Raw genomic sequence first — 11,102 nt, 5'->3', positions numbered from 1 at the left:
ATAACATTGTTCCATGTATTTTACCAAGTAGGGCCAGGCCCAAATGAAACCACCTTCTCCTATGCGAAATATGATTGTTACTCTGTAAAACATACATTGGCACGCTGCATGGGGAGACGCGCCATGCGGTGTAGTAATGGGGTTTATCAAGGAGCTCAACAATTCAACAGGAAGCAGAAATGGATAGGCACGGCGCCCCACGCGCCGCGGGAGTACAACATTTTCAAAGTCCGGCTTTTTCTTAACTTTTTGATATCCAAATGCGATCCCGGCTCAATCTCTTGGGCTTTTACTCAGACGTCAAAGATCCAAATAGCTATAATTCATTCCATAACATCTACATCACCCGGAACCACTTGGAATCACTCCTATAAGGTATAAAACATGCAATTAGTGCAAAACACTAGCGATTAAAGCTCAATTCAATTAAAGTGTAGTAAATTAGAGTGTAATAAGCGACTAAAATATGTAATTATAGCCTATCATCATTGATTTGCTCCACCATTTGAGTTCGCCGAAGTTCTGTGATTTGAAGTGTCGCTATAACAGAATAGTATTCCGTTCTATTCTGAGAGGAATTAATCTGAAACTTTGAACAACTGTGAGGGGATTAAATTCCTTAAAGACACATAAGAAACTTGTGTGCTCGGAATTTTCTATTTTTTATTTTCTTAAACTAACATTTTCTGATTTTCTTGTTTAGAATACATAATATTAACAAGCTTAAGGAATTAAATATATTTCAGTGTTCATCTTAATTTCTGATTTGGGAAACTAAAATTCTACCGATTTTCTACTCCCGTTTTGGAGATTAAAATCTTTGGATTTTCTACTCCAGTTTGAGATTAAAGTCCTTCTGACTTTCTGCTCAATCCAAGATTAAAATTTTTGTGATTTTCTACTCGGTTGCTTGTATTCGGTTTGAAGATATAAAAACTTCACCAAGGTAGTAATTCTCGTTATGTCAATTTCTTTTACATAAAAATTACAACAAGTACGGAACAACAAAATGGTTCTGTTCGGACTACTACTGCTGCTATGGCTACTACCTCTTCAAGTTGCACAATGCATGTACTGGCGATGGCACCGGCAGAAAAGCCTAGAAAATTTTCTGATGCGGACTTCAAAGACTGTCAGTAGAAAATATTCTTCTACGTAACCACACTCAGTTTCCAGCTCTTTATCAGCGATGACGTTCCAGTCTTGGGAGAAGAAACTCCGGATAATGAGCGGTTTGTGTTCACGTAGGAGTGTAAGCATTCTGACTTATTGTGGAAAAATTATATCTTGAGTTGTTTGGAAGATGGCTTGTACAATATTTACAGTGTCATGAAAACCAAAAGAGTTGTATAACGCTCTTGAGAAGAAGTACAAAACGGAAGATGTTGGACTTAAGAAGTTTGTTGTCGCAAAGTTCTTGGACTTTAAAAGTGTTGACAGTAAGTCTGTTATAACTCAAGTTCAGGAACTGAAAGTCATCGTTCATGATCTCCTTGTCGAAGGTGTCCCAACCCGAATTCGCCCTCCGTGAACTGTCGTGATGACACCTAGTCTCTACGACTAGGTAAGCCTAATAATTTGTGGAAAAAAGAAAACGAAAGATAAAACTAACCAAAAACTACGGATAAAATATAAATAAAATATTTAAGATGTCGCTCGGCATATACAATATAAACTCTTAAACTGAAACAACTCCCAAAACCCGGAATCTCATGAAATCACAAGTTATTGAATAGCTACAAGTGTTCTAACTCTAGAATGTCTAAACAAAAGTAAATACAAGAGAGCTAAACCTAGAGGGGAGAATAGAGAGGGATTCCTCGGTCTGCGGATGCGGCAGATATACCTCGAAGTCTCTGAAGATCACCTCGCCTCACTGATGGTATGGCTGAGCCGAAGAACCTGCATCTGCACATGAAAAACATGTGCAAAAAGGGCATGAGTACACCACAACGGTACCCAGTAACTGCCAAGCCTAACCTCGATCGAGTAATGATGAGGAAGGTCAGGGACCTACTAGTTATATAAATATATAAGGAAATGAAACAGTATGAAGTAACACAGGATAATAAGAATAACAACAACTACAAGAGAGAGAAAGATCACACAAAGAATATAGCTCCACATAGAGATAGCAACCGGTGATCTCCCAGGATATCGTCCTATAGTCCCCAAATGTAAATATCCAATGGATCTTCCGGGTGGCGTCCCGCAGTCCAACTCATAATGCACAAGCGATCTACCGAAATACCAATCCATAGTCCCAAATGTAAATATCCAGTACATGGGGAATATACCGGGTGCAGTCATGTAGTTCCAATATAAATGTGCAGGGGGATCTAAGGGTATACCAATCCGTAGTCCCAAATAAACAGGCAAGGGAGATCTACCAGGATATCGCCTGTAGTCCCAAAGTCAATACACAGACATCACGATGAATATTCAATTCTATCCAATTCCATACCAAAAAATAGGTATTTCTATTCTAGCATGCTGCACAGAATTCAAATAAAGCAGTTTGAGCAAGTAAAACAGTTAAGTCACTTAGACATGCTTCCCTAAACTAACAGTAGGCTTAAATTGCAAGTAATGTACAATAAGGAAAACACTGGGTCGTTGTTGTTGTTGTTGTACAATAAGGAAGGAAAACACAATTATAGTTACTTAATGAAAACAGGATTTTTCAACAATTAGCACATGTACGCACTTGTCACCTCACATACAAGGCATTTCATATATCAACAATACCAAATCCTAATGGGAGTTTCCCCACACAAGGTTAGGCAAGCCATTTACCTCAAACCAGCTCAATCAACTCGATATCACATTTTTGCCATGAGTACCCAACTCCAAAAGGCCCAAATCTATTCAAATGAATTGCATAATGTAAATATAACTTTAAGTAACTAATTCCACCAATTAATTCGAATCTAACACGCGAAATTAAGAAAATCGCCCAAAAAGTCTCCCGGGCCCATATCTCAGAACCGGATAAAATACGCAAAACTAGAATCCTCACACTCTCACGAGTTCATACATACCAAATACACAAAAATCGGACTACAAATGACCCCTCAAATCCCCAAATCCAAGTCTCTAATTTCAAACTCTAAACCCCCAATTCTAACTCTTATTTTCCATAAATTTCATGTCAAATCAGTTGAATAATACCATATAAACGAGTTTGGGTTCCAAAATCCTTACCTCCTCGAAGCTCCCTTGAATTCTCTCTCAAAAACCTCCCAAAAAAGCTCAAAACCTGGATAAAAATGGTGAAAGAAAGGGCAAAAATCGCGACTAAACCTTTATATAGGTTCTGGCCCAGGGTTTCCGCACCTGCGGCCATTTCCTCGCACCTGCTGACCCGCACCTGCGATCCCAGGTGCGCATCTATGAGAATTCACTTAAAGCACCAAGTCGCACTTGTGCTTCTTCCACCGCACCTGCGGTCTCGCAGGTGCGCTCCAGCTCTCGCACCTGCGACTTCAGAACTCCAAACGCCCAGCCGCATCTACGGCTTATCCATCACTTCTGCGGTCCCGCACCTGTGGACCCATGTACGCAGGTGCAGATATGACAGATCCAGCCAACTTCAGATTTTTCCTAAGTCCAATTCAACTTCCGTTAACCATCCGAAACTCACCCGAGGCCCCTGAGACCTCAACCAAATATGCCAACTAATCCTAAAACATCATAAGAACTTATTCCCACCTTCGAATCACATCAAACTATGCTAAAACCAGAAATCACTCTCAAATCCAAGCATAAGGATTCCCAAAACTTCCAAATTCCGCTTTCGATCAAAAAGTCTATCAAACCTCGTCCAAATGACCTGAAATTTTGCACACATGTCCCAAATGACACAACGGACCTACTCCAACTTTCGGAATTCCATTCTGACCCCTATATAAAAATCTCACTATCACACCAGAAACTTCAAAAATTTGACTTTCGGCGTTTCAAGCCTAATTAAGCTACGGACCTCCAAAACACAATCTGAACACACCCCTAAGCCTGAAATCACCCAACGGAGCTAACAAAACCAAAGGAATTCCATTCCAAGGCCATCTTCTGCTCCGACTACGATCCAAATTCTAATCTTAAACTCTCATTTAGGGACAATCCGAAATCCAAAACGAATCCTCCCGGCAACTCACAATAGCAGAAACAAACACGGGAAAAACAGTTAATAGGGGATCGGGGCATTAAATTATTAAAACGATCGGCCGGGTTGTTACATCCTCCCCCTCTTAAAACATTCGTTCGTCTTCGAACGAGTATAGAGACATACCTGAAGTAGTGAAAAGATGAGGGTAACGGCCGCGCATATCCTGCTCGGTCTCCCAAGTTGCCTCCTCGACCGGCTGACCCCGCCAATGAACCTTCCATTGATGCAATATTCTTTGACCTCAGCTTCCAAACCTGCTTGTCCAATATCACTACTGGCTCCTCAACATAAGATAGATCCTTGTCCAACTGGACTGAACTGAAATCCAATATGTGTGACGGATCACCGTGATACTTCCGGAGCATCAAAACATGAAATACCGGATGAACTCATGCCAAGCTGGGAGGTAAGGCAAGCTCATAAGCAACCTCCCCAACACGTTTCAATATCTCAAAAGGACTAATAAACCTCGGACACAACTTCCCTTTCTTCCCAAATCTCATAACGCCCTTTATAGGCAAAACCCGAAGCAAGACCCGCTCTCCAACCCTATAGGAAACATCACGAACCTTCCGATCTGCATAACTCTTCTGTCTGGACTGGGCTGTATGGATTCTATCCTGAATCACCTTAACCTTCTCCAAGGTGTCCTGAACCAAGTCTGTTCCCAATAATTGGCTTAAACCAACCCACCGGGGATCAACACCGCCTACCATACAAGGCCTCATACGGTGTCATCTGAATGTTGGAGTGATAACTGTTGTTGTAGGCAAACTCCGCCAGTGGCAAGAGTTGATCCCAAGATCCTCCGAACTCCATCACAAACACATGGAGCATATACTCAAGAATCTGAATAGTGTGCTCGGACTGTTCGTCCGTCTGGGGGTGAAATGTTGTGCTCAGCTCCACCCGAGTACCCAACCCATGTTGTACGGCCCTCCAAAACCGTGATATGAACTGAGTACCTCTGTCTGAAATGATGGAGACTGGATACCCTGCAAACGAATAATCTCCCGAATATAAATCACCACCAACTGCTCCACAGAATAGGTAGTACACACAGGAATAAAATGTGCGTACTTGGTCAGCCAATCCACAATCACCTAAATGGAATCGAACTTCTTCAAAGTATGTGGGAGTCCAACTACGAAGTATATGGTGATCCGCTCCCACTTCCACTCCAGAATCTCTATCTGTTGAAGCAATCCACCCGGTCTCTGATGCTTATACTTTACCTACTGATAATTGAGACACTGAGCTACAAACTCAACTATGTCCTTCTTCATCCGTCTCTACCAATAGTGTTGTCTTAAATCCCGGTACATCTTCGCGACACCCGAATGGATGGAATACCGCGAACTATGGGCCTCCTCTAGAATCAGCTCCCGAAGCCCATCAACATTGGGTACACACACCCGACCCTACATCCTCAATACCCCGTCATCACCAATAGTCACATCTTTGGAATCGCCGTGCAGAATCTTGTCCTTGAGGATGAACAAATGAGGGTCATCATACTGAAGTTCCCTGATACGATCAAATAAGGAAGACCGAGAGACCACGCAAGCTAGAACTTGACTGGGCTCCGAAAGATCCAATCTCACAAACTAGCTGGCTAAGGCCTAAACATCCATCGCCATGGGCCTCTCCACTACTGGCAAATAAGTCAAACTCCCTAAACTCTCCACTCGGCGACTCAAAGCATCGACCACCATATTGACCTTGTCCGGGTGATACAAGATAGTGATATCATAATCCTTCAGCATCTCTAACCATCTCCTCTGGCACAAATTAAGATCCTTCTACTTGAACAGATGCTGCAAGCTACGGTGATCAGTATAGATCTCACAAGGAACACTGTACAAATAATGATGCCAGATCTTCAAGGCGTGAACAATAGCAGCTAACTCGAGATCATGGACAAGATATTTCTTCTCATGTACCTTCAACTGTCTGGACGCATAGGCAATCACCCTACATCAATACCGCTCCAAGGCCAATCCTCGAGGCATCACAATAGAGAGTATAAGACCCCGAACCTGTAGGCAATATCAATACTGGGGCTGTAGTCAAAGCTGTCTTGAGCTTCTGGAAGCTCGCCTCACACTCTTCCGTCCACTGGAATGGAGCACCCTTCTGGGTCAGCCTGGTCATAGGTGCTGCAATAGATGAAAACCCCTCAACAAATTGACGGTAATAACCTGCCAAGCCAAGAAAACTGCGGATCTCTATAGCTGAGGATGGTCTAGGCCAACTCTGCACTACTTCCACTTTCTTCGGATCTACCTGAATACCCTCACTCGATACCACGTGGCCCAAGAATGCCATGGAATCCAACTAAAACTCACATTTCGAGAACTTTGCATATAACTTCTTTTCCCTCAAGGTCTGAAGTATTATCCTCAGGTGCTGCTCATGATCTTCCCGACTCCGGGAGTATACCAGAATATCAGCAATAAAGACAATAATGAACAAGTCAAATATATGGCCGGAACACACTGTGCATCAAATGCATGAAGGCTGCTAGGGCATTGGTCATCCCAAATAACATAACAAGGAACTTGTAATGGCCATATCGAGTTCTGAAAGTAGTCTTTGGGATGTCTGGCTCCCGAATCTTCAATTGGTGGTAACCTGAACGTAAGTCAATCTTAGAAAACACTCGTCCACCCTATAATTGGTCAAACAAATCATCAATACGAGGCGAAGGATACTGGTTCTTTACTGTAACTTTATTCAACTGGCGATAATCAATGCATATACGCATAGAACCATCCTTTTTCTTAACAAACAAGACGGGAGCACCCCAAGGTGATACACTAGGCCAAATAAACCCTTATCAAGCAATTCCCGTAACTGATCCCTTAACTCCTTCAACTCGAGAGGGGCCATACGATACGGAGGAATAGAAATGGGTTGAGTGCCCGGCAACAGATCAATGCCAAAATTAATATCTCTGTCGGGTGGCATACCTGGAAGATTAGCTGGAAACACATCAGGGAAGTCCTGTACTATTGGGACTGAATCAGCTGTAGGGGTATCAACACTAACATCTCTCACATAGGCCAGATACACGTCACACCCCTTCTCAACCATTCGCTGAGCCTTAAGGAATGAAATATCTCTACTAGGAGTGTGATCTAAAGTACCCCTCCACTCAACTCGCGGAACACCTAGCATAGCCAGAGTCACGGGTTTGGCGTGACAATCAATAATAGTATAATGGGGCGACAACCAGTCCATGCCCAAGGTAACATCGAAATCTACCATGATGAGCAATAATAAATTGGCTCGGGTCTAAAAACCACTAAGAGCAACCAAACACAACCGATAAATGCGGTCCACAATAAGAGAATCCCACACAGGAGTAGAAATATAAACATGGGAACTCAAAGAATCCCGAGATACGCCCAAATACAGAGCAAAATAAGAAAACACATAAGAATAAGTGGAGCCTGGATCGAATAAAAATGATGCATCCCTATGACAAACCAGGAAAATACCTGTGATGACAGAATCGGAGGAGACAGCCTCGGTACGGGAAGGAAGGGTATAATATCTAGTCTGGCCACCCCCTCTAAGGCGACCTCTACCTCTAGCTAGCTAGGCAGGTGGGGTAGCAACTGATGCTGTAATCATAGCCTGGGAACTCAACGGGGCACGATGCGGCTGAAAAGTTTGTGGAGGTACACCCCGCCTAAGTCTGGGGCAATCCCTCACCATATTTCGTGTGTCACAACACTCAAAACAATCTCTGGGAGGACGTGATGGTTGTGACTGGCTCGGGCCAGGTCTACCAGACTGATCACTGAAAGCACCCTGTGCAGGAGGCACACTAGATACTGGAGGTACATAATAAGGCTCCTGAGGTCTAGGAGGAGCTAGAATACCACTGGCCGATGGAAAAGTTGAATGAATAGGGTAACTCATATAACCCCTACCATGACGAACTGCAGATGGAGCACGGGCACAGAATAATGGTCTGACTCTCGAGACCTCTTGGTCTCCCTCTCCTCTCTATCCCGAGCATGAATACCCTCCACTCTCCTAGCAATGCTCACCACCTGCTGATAAGAAATTTCCATTTCCAACTCATGAGTCATGCTAGACCTGATGCTGGGAATGAGCCCCTCAATAAACCGTCGAACCCTCTCACAAACTGTAGCAACCAAGGCTAGTGCATGCCTAGCCAAGTCAGTGAAACGGATAGCATACTCCAAAACAGTCATAGTGCCCTAGAGCAAATGCTCAAACTCCACGCGACATGCGTCCCTGAGGCTCTGAGGAACAAACTCTCTCAGGAACATATCTGAAAACTGAGTCCAAGTAAGGGATGTTGCCTCAGCTGGACTGTCCAACTCAAAAGTATGCCACCACTAGTAGGCGGCTCCTCGAAGCTGGAAGGTAGTGAAAGAAACCCCACTTGATCCTGATATACCTATAGTGCGGAGGATACAGTGACACTCCTCCAGAAATCCCAGGGCATCATTTGATGCTAAACCACTAAATACAGGAGGCTTATGCTTCTTGAACCTCTCAAGCCTCCACTGCTCATCCTCTATAGTCGCTGACCTGTCTTCGGGCTGCTCTGGGACTACAGGCGGCATCGGTATAACCTCTAGGATTTGATCAACCTGGACTCGCTACTTAAGAGTGCGGGTGGCGGGAGTCTGCGCTCCTCCCCCAGCTTGGGATGTGGCTGCAGCAAGGGGAATCAACCCTACCTGAGCTAGAGTGGTGTACATGCTCACGAACTGTGCAAGAGTCTCCTGAAGAGTTGGAATAGTAGTAGCAGTAGGCGTATCAGGTGCCTAGACTCCGGTTGGAGCTGCTGGTGGCTCCTTTGTGGCCGCTCGCGCGGGTACTCTGGCTGCACCATGGGTGCGTCCTTGGCCTCTACCCCAGCCTCGACCTCTGACAGCTCTAATAGGGGGTGTGGGTGCCTGGTCATCTCCGGTAGCACGTGTCCTCACCATCTGTGAGAGAGTAGATGACAAGGTTTAGAATTGTGATGTCAAAATCTCGCACGACAAGGAAATCAAATGAAGTGGAAATTTTTCCTAACAGTTACATAGCCTCTTGTAGATAAGTACAGACGTCTCCATACCGATCCGCGAGACTCTAATAAATCGGCTTGTGATTCATGACTCCTATGAACCTAGTGCTCCGATATCAACTTTTCACAACCAGAGTTTGCCCTCCGTGAGCTATCGTGACGGCACCTAGTCTCTATGACTAGGTAAGCCTAACAATTTACGGAAAAAGGAAACAAAATATAAAACTAACTAAAAACTACGGATAAAACATAAGTAAAACGTTTAAGATGCCGCTCGACATGTACAATATAAACTCTCAAACTGAAACAACTCCCAAAACCCGGAATCTCATGAAATCACAAGCTACTGAATAGCTACAAGTGTTCTAACTGTAGAATGTCTAAACAAAAGTAAATACAAGAGAACTAAAGCTCGAGGGAAGAATAGAGAGGGACTCCTCGGTCTGCGGACGCCTCTGAATATTGCCTCGCCTCACTATTGGTATGGCTGAGCCGAAGAACCTGGAGCTACACACGAAAAACATGTGCAGAAAAGGCATGAGTACACCACAACGGTACCCAGTAAGTGCCAAGCCTCGAGTAGTGACGAGAAAGGTCAGGTCCCTACTGGTTATATAAATATATAAGGAAATGAAACAGTACGAAGTAACGCAGAATAATAAGAATAACAACAACTACAACAGAGAGAAAGATCACAGAAAGTATATAGCTCCACATAGAGATAGCAACAGGGGATTTTCCAAGATATCGTCCTGTAGTCCCCAAATATGAATATCCAGTCGATCTCCAGGGTGTCATCCCGTAGTCCAACTCATAATGTGTAGGGGATCTACTAGAATACCAATCCATAGTCCCAAATATAAATATCCAGTACAGAGGGAATCTACCGAGTGCAGTCCCGTAGTTCCAATGTAAATGTGCACGGGGATCTACCGGAATACCAATCCGTAGTTCAAAATAAATAGGCAAGGGGGATCTACCGGGATATCGCCCGTAGCCCCAATGTAAACACACGGCAACATCATGAAGAATATTCAATTCTAAAAAAACAGGTATTTCTCACCTAGCATGCTGCACAGAATTCAAATAAGGCAGTTTGAGCAAGTGAAACAGTTAAGTCACTTAGACATGCTTCCCTAAACTAACGATAGGCTTAAATTGCAAGTAATGTACAACAGGGAAGAAAAACACAATTATAGTTACTTAATGAAAACATGATTTTTCAACAATTAGCACATGTACACACTCGTTACCTCACGTACAAGGCATTTCATATATCAATAATACAAAACCCTAAGGGGAGTTCCCCTACACAAGGTTAGGCAAGCCACTTACCTCTAACCAGCTCAATCAACTCGATATCACGTTCCTTCCAAGAGTACCTGACTCCAAATGGCTCAAATCTATTCAAATGAATTGCATAATGTAAATATAACTTCAAGTAACTAATTCCACTAATTAATTCGAAGCTAACACGCAAAATTAAGAAAATCGCTCAAAAAGTCCCCCCCCGGCCAATATCTCAAAACCGGATAAAATAGGCAAAACTAGAATCCTCACACTCTCACGAGTACATACATACCAAATACACAAAAATCGGACTACAAACGACCCCTCAAATCCCCAAATCCAAGTCTCTAATTTCAAACCTTAAACCCCCAATTCTAACCCTTATTTTCCAAAAATTTATTGTCAAATTAGTAGAATAATACCATATAAATGAGTTTGGGTTCCAAAAAGCTTACCTCTTCAAAGCTCCCTTGAATTCTCTCTCAAAAACCTTCCAAAAAAGCTCAAAACCCGGATGAAAATGGTGAAAGAATGGACAAAAATTGCGACTGAACCTTTATATAGGTTCTGGCCCAGGGTTTCCGCACC

Source organism: Nicotiana sylvestris, chromosome 10, assembly GCF_000393655.2.
Source record: "Nicotiana sylvestris chromosome 10, ASM39365v2, whole genome shotgun sequence".
In the NCBI taxonomy this organism is placed as follows: Eukaryota; Viridiplantae; Streptophyta; class Magnoliopsida; order Solanales; family Solanaceae; genus Nicotiana; species Nicotiana sylvestris.
This window is presented reverse-complemented; position numbering follows the sequence as displayed.